The sequence below is a fragment of the Schistocerca serialis genome, chromosome 8, assembly GCF_023864345.2.
Source record: "Schistocerca serialis cubense isolate TAMUIC-IGC-003099 chromosome 8, iqSchSeri2.2, whole genome shotgun sequence".
Taxonomy (NCBI): domain Eukaryota; kingdom Metazoa; phylum Arthropoda; class Insecta; order Orthoptera; family Acrididae; genus Schistocerca; species Schistocerca serialis.
The window spans coordinates 135,530,066-135,550,977 of NC_064645.1; positions in this window are offsets into that span (position 1 = coordinate 135,530,066).

The window sequence follows — 20,912 nt, forward strand, 5'->3', positions numbered from 1 at the left end:
ATATTTTTTCTGCTTGAGATTTTTGTCATTTTTAGGTATAAGTTATTGCATTTTCTGCTGCTGCTTGCCAGGCAGAGTGCTACTAAATTTGACTTTGTATTACTCTGTTAAGCCAGTTTTACTAATGATTAATTTTTATTGTTTGCTGCACATTGCCTTATATTAGTTGTAATATTGCAATGGCTTTCCTAATTTATATATACTTCTGCTTGCTTTCCAATTTCCTTTCCAATTTCCATTTTTTTTGTCATTGCTGTTTGTGTTAATTGTTTTGTGCTGCTGCATTGCCTCGTCCCTTAGTTTAGCATCTGAGCTCCGCAGATTAAAGTTAGCTTAAGATGGGTTAGGCTATATAAGAGAACGAGTTGTGATGAATTGGAAGACATGCATTGAGAAGCTATAAGAAAATGGTTTGGCCAAGAAAGTAGTGTACGGTGGAGAAAAACTACAGAATACAGAAAGCATGCTTGGATAGGATTTTTTTGATGGAAACAAATGTTGAAATAAGAGGAAAGATCTATGGAATGAAGTTTTGGGTTGGACTGCAGTACCAAATGTCACACTGAAAACAAACTCTGTCCTGAAACTTCCTGGTAGATTAAAACTGTGTGACCGACCGAGACTCGAACTCGGGACCTTTGCCTTTCGCGGGCAAGTGCTCTACCAGCTGAGCTACAGAAGCACGACTCACGCCCGGTACTCACAGCTTTACTTCTGCCAGTATCTCGTCTCCTACCTTCCAAACTTGGTAGAGCACTTGCCCGTGAAAGGCAAAGGTCCCGAGTTCGAGTCTCGTTCGGCACACAGTTTTAATCCGCCAGGAAGTTTCATATCAGCGCACACTCCGCTGTAGAGTGAAAATCTCGTTCTGGATCTCTGTCCTGTACTTCTGTGTTATTATGCTACGTGAATTTGTGTTTTTCCTGTCTTTATGTGTTTAGCTAATAAGAGTTATGTTGTAGAATTTTTCTAATAATATGTTATTTACTTTGTAGAGATGTTTAGACATTATTTATTCTGTTCTGTTTTAATGCTCACGTGTGAAATTAATGTTTCGAAAACTATTCTCATTATTTTATATATTTACTTATGTCATAAGTCCTGTAACACTGATGTATATGTTATTTCAATTCTTTTGTAAAGCCCGTATCAGTACAAATGTTAACTGTATTGTTATGTTCTTTAATGATGTATTTTGTACCTTTGTTATTGTATTCTCATGTTATAACATTGTAATTGACACCAGTTCATCATATTAAGTAACTTGTAAGCATTCATTTCACTGCACATATTTCTGTTGGTCATAGTATATGCTCAAGATGTGAAAGAAAGAGGACTGTTAGTGTTTGGACATGTGTTAATGATTCAGCAAGGGACTGATTAACAGCATTGCTGGTTCTAAGGACAATTCCAAAAATTTGGTGAGTGCACAAGTGGAGGTATATGGACTTGCTGTATTGTCTGCAAGACATCTAAGGACAATTCCAAAAGCTTTGTGCGTGCACAAGAGGTGGTTTATGGACTTGCTATATCCTCCGCAAGACTCTTCGGTGGTGATTGTGCATCCGCACAGTCACAACAGATGGCTGCTAGCCATCTCTACAAGGACTACAGTGGGTCTACACCTTTGATGACTCACCAATACCATTATTTCTACAAAGACTGCAGTGGGTCTGCACCTCTGGTCGTCCACCAATACCATAGTCTCTACCAGGACTACAGTGGGTCTGCTCTGTGATGACCTACCTACCAATATTCTTCAAAACTTCGACTGACTCTGCTGCGGGTTAGCTCTGTTGAGAAAACAGTACATCAGAAACAGTACATTTGTAAGAATGGATGTCATGAACTGCTATATATATTATGACTGTTAAGGTAAATACACTGTTTGTTCTCTATTAAAATCTTTCATTTGCTAACTATGCCTATCAGTAGTTAGTGCCTTCCGTAGTTTGAATCTTTTATTTAGCTGGCAGTAGTGGCGCTCGCTGTATTGCTGTAGTTTGAGTAACGAAGACCTGTCTGCATGTCAAGAGTCAGCCTGTCTATCCATTGGAAGGACAACACTACTTCTTCAAGACTGCATGGAATTCCACTCCTTCCGTGTGCATTCTCTTTTACTGCTCAGACTTTGAGGAAAAAAAAACACTGCAATTTTACTGTCATGAATGATCAGGACTGTCTTTATGGACTGTGAGAAATTTTAACTTTTGACCGACGTTGTATCAATAAGTGTGTGCATTTAATATCTTTGCCATTGTAATTATGAAAAAAATTTTCAAATCTGTATTGGCCACTGCCAAAACAATTTGTAAAATTTTTTGTGGGGAGCATAGGGGCTATGTAAGTAGGCTGTTTAGTTTTTTTTTTTATTGGTAATGCCACATAGCGCTCTGTATGAAAGTCACTGGCTGTGCTGTGTGCCGTCTGTGGCTGGTTTGCATTGTTGTTGGCTATTGTAGTGTTGGGCAGCTGGATGTTAACAGCGCGTAGCGTTGCGCAGTTGGAGGTGAGCCGCCAGCAGTGGTGGATGTGGGGAAGTGAGATGGCGGATTTTTGAGAGCGGATAATCTGGACGTATGTACATCAGAAACAGTACATTTGTAAGAATGGATGTCATGAACTGCTATATATATTATGACTATTAAGGTAAATACATTGTTCGTTCTCTATTAATCTTTCATTTGCTAACTATGCCTATCAGTAGTTAGTGCCTTCCGTAGTTTGAATCTTTTATTTAGCTGGCAGTAGTGGCGCTCGCTGTATTGCAGTAGTTTGAGTAACGAAGATTTTTGTGAGGTAAGTGATTTGTGAAAGGTATACGTTAATGTTAGTCAGGGCAATTCTTTTGTAGGGATTATTGAAAGTCGGATTGCGTTGTGCTAAAAAATATTGTGTGTCAGTTTAAGCACAGTCATGTATAATTTTTCTAAGGGGACGTTTCAGTTTATACCATGGGCATAATTTCTTCTTTTATAACTTGTTACAGATGATGTATTTTGCATGTTAGTTTTATTTTCAGACTTCTCTCTAAATCCATTCTATGCTCATATTTCAGTATGCGATCTGAAGATGGTAAAAAACAGACCGAAAATAGTTAACACGAAATAAATGTTTTTCTGGGGTCGAGACTGCTTATTTTTAAAGTACCTTACTGAAAGACCATTGTTCTTCAGGAGAAGTGTTCTCAAAAATTACTGACTCAATAACTAGTCCGATATTTGGACATTAAGAAATTTAAAGGGATTAGGTTTAGAATACTGAGACTGAACACGGAAATACGAGTACGTTTTAACACACAGAGCCTTGCTAATAATAATACACCAAAATATTCCAAGGTTAGTATCAAATCATGGTCACATGTTATAACAGTTGTTCAACAGAGGAGCGGTATTCTAAGGATGAAATCCGAAATTAGAAGTGCCTTGAAGTACAAAAGACGAGCTAAATTTAAAAAATGTGTAAGTTGCACTTGCAGGTATGTCCTTTGAACTTATCTGTACTGACGAGAAAATTAATTTCTTATGGGAATCGATTATGAATAAGCATTAGAAGAAAATTGATACTCTTATCAGGAAGCTACATAAAATTGCACAGAATTTCTTGAATAAGGAGCATACATTCTGTCGATTTTTTTACTTCTGCAGAAACAGCCCATTTAAACAAGAGGATAAAATATAACTTAACATCAACTCTACAAAACCGTAGAAAACATCGAGCTTACAACAACATCAGGAGACAAGAAAAATCGCATACCAGTGAAAAGTGTTGCATCCCACGCCCTCGTCGATGGACCTTGTGTATTTCTTGGATGTTCTCTTAATTTTAGCTTAGATATAAACGACACTTTCCCACATGGATATGGATGGTTCACCGTTGCCAGAGTAAAAGGTGGTAGCGGAGTTCCTAGTGTACCTGGACTTGAAAGTTTTGTCCAAATAAATACCGATTCATTAGGATTAAGTTTTCTTTTGCTACGTGTATACAATACAAGTGGAGACATAGAGCCATAAGCAATTTACCAAAGTCTTTATTAGCAATTTCAAACATATGATAAGTGCGAAACGAAATTACATCTCTATCATTAAAACTTTCTAGTCCAGGTACACTACATTACCTCTCAAAATTAAAAAAAAAAATCTGACTTCATATATATTTCGATTTTATAGGCTTTTGTAACTGTAGAAAACTACATTGATATTATCCTTTAAATTCTGACTGTGTATGCGTTTATTTTACATTTATTACCACATAGATGTGTTCATGATGTATTACATTGCATTGATGTAACATAGATATCTCTACATGTGACACTCTGTACGCCTATTTTGTGGACTTTCGTGGAATATTTCTGACTGTAAACAACTATGTTCATTGTTCTTTCAAACTTTACATTCTGTCCATTTTTTTTTTACTTCTGCAGAAACAGCCCATTTAAACAAGCGGATAAAATATAACTTACCCCATACTCTAAACGATATAAACACTAAGCAAATAATAGCCGATGTTGAAGTAGTGAATAACCATTCCTATTTGCGTAAATCAGATGTCTGCAAAATTACCTCAAAAATTAAAGAATAATCACCAAAGAAATTTACAATATTTATGGCTATAAGTGGACTTCTCAAACAACATTGCAATTTTTATGGATGACAATGCGCCATTTCCCTGGGCCACAATTTGAAGACACTGGACAGCCGGCTGGTGAGGCCGAGCGGTTATAGGCTCTTCAGTCTGGAACCGCGCGACCGCTACGGTCGCAGGTTCGAATCCTGCCTCGGGCATTGATGTATGTGTGATGTCCTTAGGTTAGTTAGATTCAAGTAGTTCTAAGTTCTAGGGGACTGATGACTACAGATGTTAAGTCCCATAGTGCTCAGAGCCATTTGAACCATTTGAACACTGGACAATTCGAGCGAAGGATCTGGCCACCAAGATCTCCCGACATGAATCTCATCCAAGATTTGTAGGACGTAATAGGGAGGTCAGTTCGTGCACAAAGTCCTGCACCGGCAGGGGCATCTCGCCTAAGGCCTTGCCACAGTGGTAATACGAGTTCCCGTCAGATAACCGAAGTTAAGCGCTGTCGGGCTGGGCTAGCACTTGGTTGGGTGACCATCAAGTCTGCTGGGCGCTGTTGGCAAGCGGGGTGCACTCAGTCCTTGTGAGGCAAATTGAGGAGCTCTTGATTGAGAAGCAGCTGCTCCGGTCTCGTAAACTGACATACGGCCGGGAGAGAGGTGAGCTGACCACATGCCCCTCCACATCCGCATCCAGTGACGCCTGTAGGCTGAGGATGACACGGCGGCCGATCGATACCGTTGGGCCTTCATGGACTGTTTGGGAGGAGTTTGATTATTTATATAGGAGCATCATGGATCAATATTTCTGCAGGGGACTTCCTACTATTTGTTGAATCTATGACGCCAAGTTACTGTACTACGCCTGACAAAAGGACGACACGAGATTAGGAGGTGCCCCCTGACTTTTGTCAAATTTCTGTACGTATATAGCATATTTGCAACACTTGCAATCTTGTTGTTGAGCACTACTGTACAAGAAATTCATCTTCAGAAAACCCTCACGAATTTGAAACGCGTGCTTCGCCTAAAAAGACTTACTTTCGTCAGAGACTAAAGGAATAAAACTTATCTTCCCTAGCGTGAGATGGCAAACTACGTAACTTCTGTGGCACAGAATGAAGCAGCCGTGTAACCTGCGCCGCATTACAACACTGGCCCGGCGTTTCCCACGGCTAAAAGCAGACGCTCCGCCCGGCGACTGAGCAAAGGCCACTTACGTTAGCGGAAGGAAAAGGCGCGAGCGCCGGCAGCGCCGCGCGGCGCAAAGGGCCAGCAGCAGGGCGCCTGCCAGCCTGCCAGCCTGCCAGGACCACCACTTGCGGTGACAGCTTCATTTCCTCGCGGCGCGGCCGGCGCCCTTTGAGCGCGGTCCGGCCAGGGGCGGTGCGGCTCGACTCCCGTCCTCAAAGGGCGCCGCTGAAAAATGGCAAGTGGACTGAAAAGCGGCCGTCACTGATAGCCGCGGCAGGGCAGCCTGATAGTCTGCCGCGGCGAAGACGGGCACGGCGGCATGACAGCGGCGGTGTCGCTGGCCGAGAAGGAAGGAGGGGCTCGTCGTGTGTGTGAGACCGCGAGGAACGATACTGACATGAAGGCTTCGTACACAGATATTCTGCGTCCACGTGCACACTCACCTGGAAACCACTTTCGATGTACCTTCAAGGGGCGTTCAATAACTAATGCAACACACTTTTTACTATGAGAGCAGGCGGAGTTTATTCAGTACTCCAATAAATCACATCATCTCCCATTCCTAGAAAAACCAAGTAGTTTCCTGGCAACGCTACGCCCTCACACTACCTTACTGGATGGGCCTGTATGCTCGCACGGTTCCACTCTACTGGTGAACGTGGGAGCCAACGTCTTGTTAGTAACCTCCTACATCTACAGCTACATCTACATACATGCTCAGCAATCCACCATACGATGCGTAGCGGATGGTACCTCGTACCACAACTAGCATCTTCTCTCCCTATTCCACTCCCAAACAGAAAGAGGGAAAAATGACTGCCTATACGCCTCTGTACGAGCCCTAACCTTCTCATCTTTGTGGCCTTTCCGCGAAATGTAAGTTGGCGGCAGTAAAATTGTACTTCAGTCAGCCTCAAATGCTGGTTCTCTAAATTTCCTCAGTAGTGATTCACGAGAAGAACGCCTCCTTTCCTCTTGAGACTCCCACCCGAGTTCCTGAAGCATTTCCGTAACACTCGCGTGATGATCAAACATACCAGTAACAAATCTAGCAGCCCGCCTCTGAATTGCTTCTATGTTCTCCCTCAATCCGACCTGATAGGGATCCCAAACGCTCGAGCAGTACTCAAGAATAGGTCGTATTACTGTTTTATAAGCGGTCTCCTTTACAGATGAACCACATCTTCCCAAAATTCTACCAATGAACCGAAGACGACTATCCGCCTTCCCCACAACTGCCATTACATGCTTGTCCCACTTCATATTGCTCTGCAATGTTACGCCCAAATATTTAATCGACGTGAATGAGCCAAGCGCTACACTACTAATGGAGTGTTCAAACATTACAGGTTTCTTTTTCCTATTCGTCTGCATTAATTTACATTTATCTATATTTAGAGTTAGCTGTCATTCTTTACACCAATCACAAATCCTGTCCAAGTCATCTTGTATCCTTCTACAGCCGCTCAACGACGACACCTTCCCGTTCACCACAGCATCATCAGCAAACAGCCGCACATTGCTATCCACCCTACCCAAAAGATCATTTATGTAGATAGAAAACAACAGCGGACCTACCACACTTGCCTGCGGCACTCCAGATGATACCCTCACCTCCGATGAACACTCATCATCGAGTCTGCCGTGGGGCACCATCCATGTACTTTTTCCCGCACATCAGATCCTTCGCTGGCGCAAACAGATGGAAGTTGGAAGGTGACAGATCCGGGATCTATGGTGGATGAGGAACCACGGTCCATTTCATTTCTGTAAGCTCCTATCGGGTGTGCGCACCAGTGTAAGGCCTTGCGTTGTCACGAAGGAACTATTACTTTGCACTTTTGTGGCCACGTACCCGTTCAAGTCGGTTCTTCAGTTTCCTGAGGGTAACACAGTACACTTCCAGGTTGATCGTTGCACCATGAGGGAGACCGTCAAACAGAATAACTCCTTCAGAGTATCAGAAGACCGTTGCCATGACCTGACTGTCTGCGGTTGCGGCATTCAACTTGCAGATAGTTGGTATAGTGCAACTCCATTGATTGCCATTTTGTTTCCGGTTGGAAGTGAAAGAGCTATTACTCTTCTCTGTAACCAGTTTTGACAAAAAAAGTGTCACAATACGTCTCGTAACGTGCAAGAAATTCCACGCAAACGGTCGTTCCTTGCTCTTTACGTCCTTCCTTCAGGTGACGAGCAATACAGCGGGGAATCTAATTTGAGTACCCAAACTGATGGACGTGTGTCTGCACTACCAACACAGACGATGAGCAGAGAGGTGTTTCATTGTGATCCGTTGATCACCTCTGGTGAGAGAATCTGCACGTTCCAACAGTGCAGGAATCACAGTTGTGCATGGCCGACAAGAACGCAAGAGATCGGAGAGGTTTGCCTGCAATTGTTGCAATGAAAACAGATGCATCGCCCAATGATTCACCATGCTTTGCTCATGCTACGTCTCAATGGAAATTCTGCAGATGCCCGTGAATATCTGCGATGCTCTGGTTTTCCACCAATAGAAATTCAGTGACAGCTCTCTGCTTGAAACAGACCTCCGTTCCAGACGCCGTTTTGAAGGCTGTGTATAGTGCAGCTATCTACCGGAGGTTCTTGAAACTACACACGTCAAAAACGTTTTGCATCATCCCGGTTCCCAGAACTCCTGAAGACAGACGTTGACTGTGGATATTGTATCACACTCCCTTTGACTGTACAGAGATGTCACTAAATCCACCCAAAGATGTAAACAACTATGCATGAGCAGCGCCTATTACACGCAGGGGGTCCAACAGCCGATCAGTTACAGTCATTCCACCAGGAAGGAGGTACAAGGCTCGTGTTGTCTGTAGTTCTAGACGATCAATACAGCGGTTCGATCTCGACCGCACTGTTAGTTAATGCCAGGAAGAGCTCTCAACAAGGGAAGTGTCTAGGCGTCTCAGAGTGAACCAAAGCAATGTTGTTCGGACATGGAGGAGAAGAGAGAGAGAGAGAGAGAGAGAGAGAGAGAGAGAGAGAGAGAGAGAGAGAGAGAGGAACTGTCGATTACATGCCTCTCTCAGGCTACGACTGCAATGGATGACCACTACCTACGGATTGTGGCTTGGAGGAACCCTGACACCAACTCCACCAAGTTGAATAATGCTTTTCGTGCAGCCTCAGGAGGTCGTGTTACGACTCAAACTGTGCGCAGTAGGCTGCATGATGCGTAAATTCACTCCCGGCTTCCATTGCGAGGTCCATCTTTGCCACCACGACACCAAGCAGCGCAGTACAGATGGGCCCAACAACATTCCGAATGGACCGCTCATGATTGGCATCACGTTCTCCTCACAGATGAGTTTCGCATAGGCCTTTAACCAGACAATCGTCGGAGACGTGTTTGGAGGCAACCCGGTCCGGCTGAACGCCTTGGACACACTGTCCAGCGAGTGCAGCAAGGTGGAGGTTCCCTTCTGTTTTGGGATGGCATTATGTGGGGCAGAAGTACACCGCTGGTGGTCATGCAAGGTGCCTTAACGGCTGTACGATGCGCGAATGCCATCCTTCGACCGATAGTGTAACTATATCAGAATCATATTGGAGAGGCACTCGTGTCCATGGACGACAATTCGCGTCCCCATCGTGCACATCTCGTGAATGACTTCCTTCAGGATAACATCGCTCTCTAGACATGAACCCTTGTCGAACATGCCTGGGATGGACTCAAAAGAGCTGTTTATGGACGACGTGACACATCAACCACTCTGAGCGATCTACGCCGAATCGCCGTTGAGGAGTAGGACAATGTGGACCAACAGTCCCTTAATGAACTTGTGGATAGTATGCCACGACGAATACAGGCATGCACCAATGCAAGAGGACGTGCTACTGGGTGTTAGAGGTACCGGTATGTACAGCAATCTGGACCACCACCTTTGAAGGTCTCGCTGTTTGGTGGTACAACATGCAATATATAGTTCTCATGAGCAATGAAAAGGAAATGATGTTTATGTTCATCTCTATTCCAATTTTCCGTGTAGGTACCGGAACTCTTGGAACAGAGGTGATGCAAAACTTTTTTCTATGTGTGTGTATGGTCTGAAGCGGCCATATTCCACGATATCTCACAACAAATTCCTTACTTTTTCCAACCGAAATTTACCGAGAAAAAGAACTTGTTGCTTTACTTAGTGAACGCCCTTCGTATAATGCAGGGCAACCAAGGGGTATTCTTTATATCAAAACTAGCCTATTACCATGCACTGCCAATTATTTTCGTTTCACCACAGAGGGTATCAGTTGAGACTTACTTATTTACTGAATGCTCCGGTTTCATCCTATCATTTTCAGTAGCCTACCGCGAAGCTTACTCAGCTCCCTACCAACCCCATTTAACTCGATTCCTAAAAGCTCTGGTGGCGTCGCAGTCACACAGAATTTTTCACACGTGTGTTCCATCTTTTGTGTCTACACACCCCTCTCCCCCTGAGGTTAAATGTTTTCCATCACGCTATTGATGCCAAAAAATAAGAAATAATGCATGTATCACTAATATTTTTTTTATATTTACGTGCCTTATCGTTCACAACGATGCCCCACCCCTGTGAGAGCCATGTAAGTCATTGCAGTACTTTTAAACAGATATTAAGCCGTACACGTGCCTCGTTTGCTTTACACTGCGTCAGGTATTAGAGAATTATGATTAAATGTTACCAGTTTCCCACCTGGAACTAAAATATATAAGCGCAAAGTCTGGTTGAAATTGCTCCATAATTTCCAAAGCTATGATGGAACATGAAGAGTGCGCGCGCCCACCCACACACATCAGTCCATTTAAATACATTCCACTCTCCGATGCACATACAAAAACAAACGCTGAAAGGAATCGAGAAGTTATTTCTTACTTTTCCTACAGATCAATATTCGTGCTACTTGGTTCAAATGGCTCTGAGCATTATGAGACTTAACATCTGAGGTCATCAGTCCAATATAACTTAGAACTACTTAAACCTAACTAACCTAAGGACATCACACACATCCATGTCTGAGGCAGGATTCGAAACTGTGACCGTAGCGATCGCCTAGTTCCAGACAGAAGCGCCTGGAACCGCTCCGTCACAACGGCCGGCTATTTGTGCTACTTCTGTTGCATTTCTTTAGCTTCTAGTTCGAAAAATAAACCCATAAATAGTATTTAAATTATTCTAGTTATAAAGAATTCGTGAAGCTCGTTATTCGGAAAATGTACGAAAAGCGTCAGTGTTAAAGCAAAAGAAAAGTGTTCTGGCCAAAGATGGTTTCCGAAAGTTGTTAGTACACACGAGAAATAGTTGTGTTCGTTAATGACTAAACTGTCGGCTAGAAGATAAGAATAAGAGGAACATCTGTCTCCTAATTGTCGGTACTTTGAAAACGCGTCGAACCGTTACTCTTTGAATACATGCGACATTATAATTAATAGCGAAAACTAACACCAATGAATATATTGTTGTAGTACACGTGAGTCCACAAAGGAGTGTCTTGCAGGAAGCTGAGAATGCGTGGTTAAGGGTCGCCACTGACTGTAGTATGAAATAATGTCCAATCAATAGAAATGTGTTTGAGGTGTAAACTTCGCCATTATTTCCTCATATTTTCGGGATGAAATTTCACGTCAGGTCCGCTTTAACACCTACGTCTTCAGCACGTTTACATGTTACTGTTTGTTGTACACTCGTACCTCTCAATGGAGTAACTATTGCAGCCTACATCCTTCTGAATCTACCTAGTGTATTCTTCTCTTGGTCTCCCTCTACGATTTTTCCCCTTCACGCTGCCCTCCAATACTAAATGGGTGATTCCTTGATGCCTCAGCATATCTACTACCAACTGATCCCTTCTTCTAGTCACGTTGTGTCACAAATTCCTCTTCTGCCCAATTATGTTCAGCACTTCCTCATTAGTTATGTGATCTACTCATCTAATCTTCACCTTCTTCTGTAGCACCAGATTTCGAAAGCTTCTATTCTCTTCTTGTCCAAACTATTTATCGCCCATGTTTCACTTCCATACACGGCTACACTCCATAAAAATACTTTCAGAAACGACTTCTTGACACTTAAATCTATACTCGATGCTAACAAATTCCTTTTCTTCGGAAACGCTTTTCTTGCCATCGCCAATCTCCATTTTATATCCTCCCTACTTCAACAGTTATCAGTTATTTTGCTTCCCAAATAACAACTATAAGTGTCTCATTTCGTTATCTAATTCCCTCAGCATCACCCGATTTAATTCGACTATATTCCATTACAATCGTTCTGCTTTTGTTGATGTTCATATTATGTCCTCCTTTCAAGACACTGTCCATTCCATTCAACTGCTCTTCCAGGTCCTTTGCTGTGTCTGACAGAATTACAATGTCATCGGCAAACTTTAAAGTTCTTATTTCTTTTCCATGGACTTTAATTCCCACTCCAAAATTTCTTTTGTTTCTTTTACTGCTTGCTCAATATACAGACTGAATAACATTAGGGCAAGGTTATAACCCTGTCTCACTCCCTTCCCAAACACTGCTTCCCTTTCATGCCCCTCTACTCATACGACTGCCATTTGGTTTCTGTACAAATTGTACATAGCCTTTCGCTACCTGTATTTGACCCCTGCCACCTTCAGAATTTGAAAGAGTGTATTCCAGTCAAGGTTGTCAAAAGCTTTCTCTAAGTCTACAATTGCTAGAAACATGGTTTGCCTTTCCTTAACCTATCTTCTACGATAATTCGCAGCGTCAGTATTGCCTCACGTATTCCAACATTTCTAAGGAATCCAAACTGATCTTCCACGAGGTCTGCTCCTACCAGTTTTTCCATTCGTCTGTAAAGAATGCCGTGACTTATTAAACTGTTAGTTCGATAATTTTCACAACTGTCACCACCCGCTTTCTTTGGGATTGGAATCATTATATTATTCTGTAAGTCTGAGGGTATTTCGCCCGCCTCATACATCTTGCTCACCAGATAGTAGACTGTTGTCAGGACTGGCTCTCCCAAGGCTGTCAGTAGTTCTAATGGAATGTTGTCTACAGCCAGTGCCTTGTTTTGACTTAGGTCTTTCAGTGCCCTGTCAAATTCTTCACGAGGTTTCATATCTCCCATTTCATCTCCATCTACTTCCTCTTCTATTTCCGTAATACTGCCCTCAATTACTTGGCCCTTGTACAGGCTTTATACTCCTTCCACCTTTCTGATTTCTCTCCTTTCCTTAGAACTGGTTTTCCTTCTGAGCACTTGATAGTCATACAAGTGGTTCCCTTTTCTCCAAAGGTCTGTTTCATTTTCCTGTAGGCAGTATCTGTCTTACCGCCAGTGATATATGTCTCTACATCCTTACATTTGTCCTCTAGCCATCCCTGCTTAGCCATTTTGCACTTCCTATCGATCTCATTTTTGAGACGTCTGTATTTGTTTTTGCCTGCTTCATTTACTGCATTTTTATTTTTTCTCCTTTCATCAATTAAATTCAATATCTCTTCTATTACCCAAGGATTTCTACTATCATTTTTCTTTTTAACTACTTGATCCTATGATGCCTTCAGTATTTCATCTCTTAAAGCTACACCCATTCTTCTTCTATTGTATTTCTTTCCCCAGTTCTTGTCCATCGTTCCCTAATGCTCTCTCTGACACTCACTACAACCAGTGATCCTTTCAGTTTGTCCAGATCGCATCCCCTTAAATTCCCGCCTTTTTGCAGTTTATTCAGTTTTAATCTTCAGTTCATAACCAATAAGTTGTGGTCAAAGTCCACATCTGCCCCTGGAAAAGTCTTACAATTTAAAACCTGGTTCATAAATCACTGTCTAACCATTATATAATCTACCGAGCGTGGTGGCGCAGTGGTTATACACTGGACTCGCATTCGGGAGGACGACGGTTCAATCCCGCGTCCGGCCATCCTGATTTAGGTTTTCCGTGATTTCCCTAAATCGCTCCAGGCAAATGCCGGGATGGTTCCTTTCAAAGGGCACGGCCGACTTCCTTCCCCCTCCTTCCCTAATCCGATGAGACCGATGACGTCGCTGTCTGGTCTCCTTCCCCAAAACAACCAACCATTATATAATCTATCATTAGTATCAACATAGCTAATGCTAAATTTTATTACTTGCTTAGCGTTTCTGTCGTACGCTCGGGAATGTTTCATAAAGTATCCATGTAATCAAATCTGCGTCAGAGACGTGTGTGGGTGGTGGATGGATTTACTGTGAGCGCTCAGCGCCCCGCACAGCTGCTGCGAACGGCAATTGCCTCTTGATGGCGAATACACTGGCGTGAGCATCCGAACCACAAGGGCGCCACATCAAACAAATTCCCAGCAAACGTTGTGGCAGTGTCGCCCTACCTGTATTGGAAAACACGGTTCGCAACCGCAAGCAGTTTGAGGGGCCGCTCTCACCTATCAGGCGGCACAGAGGAGTGTGTAGACTGTGGACTGCGGTACACAAGCTCTACATCTCATAAGAAAGGAGGACGACAAGAAACAAGTACACGTTGATTTACAGAACCAATCAAATACCGAGGGAATACCTAGGGTACAAAATGAAGAAAATTACATTCTGTTTCCATATGTATTATGCATTCTCCTGAAGATTTTTGTACAGAACTCTTTGGAAATAAGTTTCCTGCCTGTTTCAGGATCTGTTTTTCCACTTGTTAAGCTATCTTGCTCAAGAATTTAATCGAAAAGGCTGTGGTTTTTACGGTGATGTGGCGAACAGCATGTTCTACCTCGTGATTTGTTGTCTTAGTTCCTCGATTTATTTGCTGAGTGTGTTCCGGATGTAAATTTAATTTTTCTGTTGTTGGTTAGGAGAGGAAGAAGACGTTGTGGCTGCTTTCCAGAAGAGGAATGACAGTAATCAAGAGTGTATACAAACGTATTAGTGAAAATGGGTAGTTGATGTAAAAAACTCACATTTGAGTATAACAGCTGCACGTTTTAACTGTGACAATATTCGTGCAGTGCGAACGCCCATCATAACATCAAAAAGAGAGTTGTGTTTGCCATTTGTAAGGAAAAGTGTTGCAAGTGACTTGAATATTAAGAAGCTTACAGCCGCGCGGGATTACCTGAGCGGTAGGGGCGCTCCAGCCATGGACTGTGCGGCTGGTCCCGGCGGAGGTTAGAGTCCTCCCTCGAGCATGGGTGTGTATGTTTGTCCTTAGGATAATTTAGGTTAAGTAGTGTATAAGCTTAGGAACTGATGACCTTAGCAGTTAAGTCCATTAAGATTTCACACACATTTGAACATTTGAATAAGCTTACAGTGATCTAAATTTTGGCTAGTAAATTAATTGAAATACTGTATTGCTTTCATTGGCGTGATTTGTTCACGCCAGCGTCTTCGTCGGAATGAAAGCACAAAGAACGTTGATAAAAGGTGCTGCAATTACTTTTACTAGTGGAAGCAGTGGTAGACATAGCGTAGCTGAGACCGAGACTGTGAAAATATACAATTAAGGGATTTCACTAAGAGGTGACAATTAATGCTATTGATAACGTACTGATATATCGTATTTATCCCAATAAACATCGATACGTATCGCGATGTGTTCCTCGTAGAGGTAACGATAAATCGATATCGAAGTGTCAATACCGAGGGCTGATATTTTTTCACGATTTTCGGTAACTGATTAAAACTGTGTGCCGGACGAAGACTCGAGCTCGGGACCTTTGCCTTTCGCGGGCAAGTGCTCTACCAACTGAGCTACCCAAGCACGACTCGCGCCCCGTCCTCACAGCTTTACTTCTGCCAGCATCTCGTCTCCTACCTTCCAAACTTTACAGAAGCTCTCCTGCGAACCTTGCAGAACTAGCACTCTTTAAAGAAAGGATATTGCGGAGACATGGCTTAGGCACAGCCTGGGGGATGTTTCCAGAATGAGATTTTCACTCTGCAGCGGAGTGTGCGCTGATATGAAACTTCCTGGCAGATTAAAACTGTGTGCCGGACCGAGACTCGAACTCGGGACTTTTGCCTTTCGCGGGCAAGTACTCTACCAACTGAGCTACTCAAGCACGACTCGCGCCACGTCCTCACAGCTATACTTCTGCCAGTATCTCGTCTCCTACCGTCCAAACTTTAGAGAAGCTCTCCTGCGAACCTTGCAGAACTAGCACTCCCGAAAGAAAGGATATTGCGGCGTTCGAGTCTCGGTCCGGCACACAGTATTAATCTGCCAGGAAGTTTCATATCAGCGTACACTCCGCTGCAGAGTGAAAATCTCATTCTGGGAACTATCTTATATTTGTTCTGTTGAAAATTTAGTAGATCATAATTCCATTTTCACTGTGTGAAGGAGTCTACCTAGTCTGACTATTTTTGAGCTTTCATCACGTCCAGTCTTTTTTCTTTGACTATGTGAAGCAAGAACAGGTGGCACTGGGGGCTGGTCGTGTGAGTGGAATAACAAGGCTTCCGATGTAAAGAAATACCACCAAAGTTGCGGTAAAAGTCTACTTTTAAACCGAATAGTGTGCTATTTCTTCACATCAGCATTCTTCAAAAACAGTTGCAGAAAATTATGAACAAAAATCTAAATGACAATTTTGGTCTTTATAGTGGGCGGAGACGCGTGAGGAGAAATGCTGACGTAATCAGCGCTACCAACAGAAGCTGCAACGTTTAACTTCTGCAGTGTCCGCCCCTGGTAGCTGAGTCGTCAGTGCGAAGGAATGTCGTGCCCAACGGTCCGGATTCGATTCCCGGCTGGGTCGAGGATTTTCTCCGCTCAGGGACTGCGTGTTGTGTTGTCCTTATCATCATCATTTCATCCCCATCGACACGCAAGTCGCCGAAGTGGCGTCAACTAGAAAGACTTGCACCAGGCGAACGGTCTACCCAACGGGAGGCCCTAGCCACACGGAGTTTACATTTTAACATGCAGTGTTGACACTACAACTCCTTTGTCACTAACGTTGGCAGAAATTAAAAAAAAAAACGGTAAGTCGACATGAAGTGTTCCGGACAAATCCGGTAAGCGGCGAAACCCAACGTCAGATCCATCGGACAGCTTTTAGTGTGCCGCTTACAAGCACTTACCATTGTTAGCAAAGTGGTTATCGCCAAGTGTGAAAGTGCATCGTTTTCCTTTCAGTTCTTGCTCTAAGAGGCATAGGCAAGCTGCTGGCTTGTTGACGTACAGAATATGTAATACTAAATGAATAGTTAAACATACAACACTAAAACTGGCGTTCAAGGCGCACAGTCCGGAACCGTGCGACTGCTACGGTCGCAGGTTCGAATCCTGCCTCGGGCGTGGATGTGTGTGATGTCCTTAGGTTAGTTAGGTTTAAGTAGTTCTAAGTTCTAGGGGACTGATGACCACAGCTGTTAAGTCCCATAGTTCTCAGAGCCATTTGAACCATTTTTTCTAAAACTGGCAGCATATTTACAGTATGCAGCCAATATTTTTGTAGGCCGGTAGGTCAATATTTTTGCGTCGATACATCGATTCTCTTTTTCGATACATCTAGGGCCAATAATAATATTTTTTTTAATATATCGATAATCGGATTCCCGACTGTTTTAAAAATATCAACAGTGAAATGGTTCAAATGGCTCTGGACACTAGGGGACTTAACATCTGAGGTCATCAGTCACCTAGAACTTAGAACTACTAAACCTAACTAACCTAAGGACATCACACACATCCATGCTCGAGGCAGGATTCGAACCTGCAACAGTAGCGGTTCCAGACTGAAGCGCCTAGAACCGCTCGGCCACTCCGGCCGGCTATTAACAGTCCTGATGACGATAATAGTAGGACAGGGAAAACAAGACGAGTTAGAAAAAGAACAAGTCGACTATATCAGGTAACAATAGTGAAGAAAGCTACAAATTATAGAACGTTTTAAATTACATGAAGACACAAAGCAAATGACAGGTGTAAAAGGACTCTTAAGGGTAGCAGTACTCGAGAAACATGGTTATGTCCTATCCCCGGTGTTATTCCAGTTGTACGTTCAGCACGATACGAAAGCCAATAAGCATAAATTAGGAACTAGAGTAAAAGGGATAAATTTAGAGGTCTGTCGAAGAGAGTGTAATTTAATTCTGCTGGAGAAAATAAAGCAGTTGAACGCAATGGACAGTGTCTTGTAAGGAAGTAAGATGAAATCAACCAAACGTATCAGGGGTGTTGAAATGTGTCTGACTTACATCAAACAACGGTGAGGCAGTTAGGTTAGGAAAATGAACACTAAAGATAATAGATGAGTTTTGCTATTTGTGGAGAAAAATAACTGATGACGGGAGGAAATAAAATACAGATTGGCAAAAGCAACAGAAGACTTTGTGTAAACGAAAATTTGCTAGCATCTAATTTCAGTTTCAATGTTAGTGTCTTTTCTGGAAGTTTGGATTGTGGAGTGTAGACTTGTACGGATGTGAAACGTGTACGATAAACATTTCAGGCAAGAAGAAAACAGAAGCATTCGAAATGTGGTGCTACCGAAGAATTTTGAAGGTAAGACGGCTAGAACGAATAAGTAATGACGAGGTATAAAATCCAGTTGGGAAGAAATGTTATTTATGACTGAAAGATTGAAAATGCTGATAAGACATATAGTGATGCATCAATTGATCGTCGATTTGATAGCGAGCGGAGGAAAGTGTAGCAGGCTGAGAAGGACGAGGAGAGGGGTAAAAACTGTTGTCGGAGAACAAAGCTTGAATACAGCAATCAGTTTCAAACGGATGTGGGTTGCAGTAGTAATGCAAAAATGAAGAGACATTCACAGGATAAACCAGCGTGTTGAGACACGACAACAATAACGAAAATAAAACATGCCGTTTACTCAGTTTCTGCATTTTAGGCGGCAGAAGCTCCATTTTCACAGAAATTTTTCAACTGATTGTTCTGAAACGTGTAGATTTCTCCACAAGCCCATGGATTCACATCCACGATCGTATGTTCAGATGGGTTTATTTTATCTGCATTAACTTTGCCCAGATTGTAAAAATAAATTCGGTAGTAGAGTAAAAACTTTACAAAATATTTCGCATAAATGAAAAATGGGTCATTGTAGAAAAGTAAAGTAACGACCTTGTAGTTGACATATTGTAGAAATTTGAAATGCCTGTCGTTAATGGTTTGTGGCATAGCAGAACACAATCATCGGGAATTTAATGTGAGCAAAGCTGGACACTAGATGATCCCTTACTACATTGCATATTGTAAAATAATCTACGTCGGTGTCTGGTAGACACAGGTGATATGGTCGGAAATATGCAAGAGTTGGAAGAGCTACTGAATGCAATACACAGCCCTTTGTATGTTGAAATAAAGGATAAACAAAGGGAGTTTCAAAGTAAGGTAGATACAAGGACCCTGTAGTAGTATCGTCAGACAATCTTTGAACAGGTATTGTAGAATTGTATTTGGATAATGTAGCTAGAGTTAATACACTGTAATGTAAGCAAAAACAAAAAAACAAAAAGAAACAGGTAAACGCTACACACTGTAGTCAGAGTAATCGACTGTCGACAGCAGACTACCACGAACGCGTTTAACGTTGCAACAAAACGAAAGAGAGATTCAGGAATGAATATCCACCGTTTATTGTTGTTTGGGCGGTAATACCAAAGTTAATATTACTTCGTAATGGCCCATTTTTACGTATGCGAACAAAAGACTGTCAGGCTTTGTATTGGATTCAAAAGAGTGCTGATTCACGGTATTGTCATGTAGGAGTTACATCGAGCTTTTTCTCCTATATCAGTTTCAATAAAATCACTTTTTCGACGTGACGGTGTCTGTCGGTTCTAAGGTACTGCTGAAAAGTGTGGTGGAGAAATACTTGGCCAACACAAATACCGGAGAACGCAAGGTAGAAGAAGTGAAAAAAAAAGAATCTGACGATTGTAGTATGGTGGATGTTAGCAAGAAACGGGCGCAGGTCATCTAGTTTTCATTCACTTAAAAAGCTCCATTATAAAATATTGTTATCACTTGTGGAAAATGTTCTTGAGATTTACGGGCGGACATATTACGTGGACGTGGAACGTGAGATGAAGAAACTGTAGGAATGTATTATTTTGTGATGCAGAGAGTGAGGAAGTTAAGTGAAAAATTTGAAACCGTACTAGAAACAGTTTTGCTGCGGGGGACATACATTGAAAGTTTATCTGAATAGCCAGTACAATTTGCTAAAGCGTTTGGCGAAGGCTCGCTTTGTGTCTGAATACAGGGGAAAAATTTCAGCGTGAAAATAATTTCAGATGTGGCTGCACGGTGTTTCCAGGAAATATATCTCTCAAATCCTGAGTAAATTTGCACAGGTTATGGTGGGATGAGATACTATGAGATCTGTGCGTGCGCGCGCGCGCGTGTGTGTGTGTGTGTGTGTGTGTGTGTGTGTGTGTGTGTAATCAGTGGCTAATTAGGTCGGTTCACAGCGATATCTTGGGGCTCACCTGCTAGGTTTAGCACTCACAAGACACTTTCCAACTAGTACTGTTATTCTTCCCAAATCAGATGCAGATGCGTCCTTTATAAATTTCATTCTCCATTTATTTCTATTATACGTATGATTGTTACGCAGCAGACTTCACAGATTTGGTAATATTAATAAAGTTGACTTGCGTGCAACTTCCTTGGCTCGTTGGAAAACGGAGGCATTAAGTTAGTGAGTCGCCATTGTCTCTAACAGCACACTGTCCTGACTGAACCGTGTCTTCGGTAATCAGAGACGAAGCTCATCCCACAGATATTCCCTACCTGACGGGATATCGAAGTAGCTGTCCAGTATTTTACTCCAGGAAGGATTTCAACTGTGCAGTAAGTTCACGTTCCGCGGCAACGGAAGGTTACTTCCAAAGAGGGTTAGTGGAATTTTTAAAATGTCACGGTCTGACATTTTAAACAAAACGCGTCTGCTGCAGTCCAAAAGAAAGAAAACTTACAATAGCCTTGCGTACTCAATTTTGATAAATTTTAACACAAAATAAAGCTAGTAAGGGAACTGAAATACGAACAGCATGGTGTACTCGTAACAGAATGCAGCTGTAATGGGGCTAGCGTCAAAACAGTAAGCCTAGAAGAAAGGGATAATACTGGATGCGATGCAAGCAGAAAATAATTGATCCCTGTGGAAGAAATATCAAATTTATAATGTTAC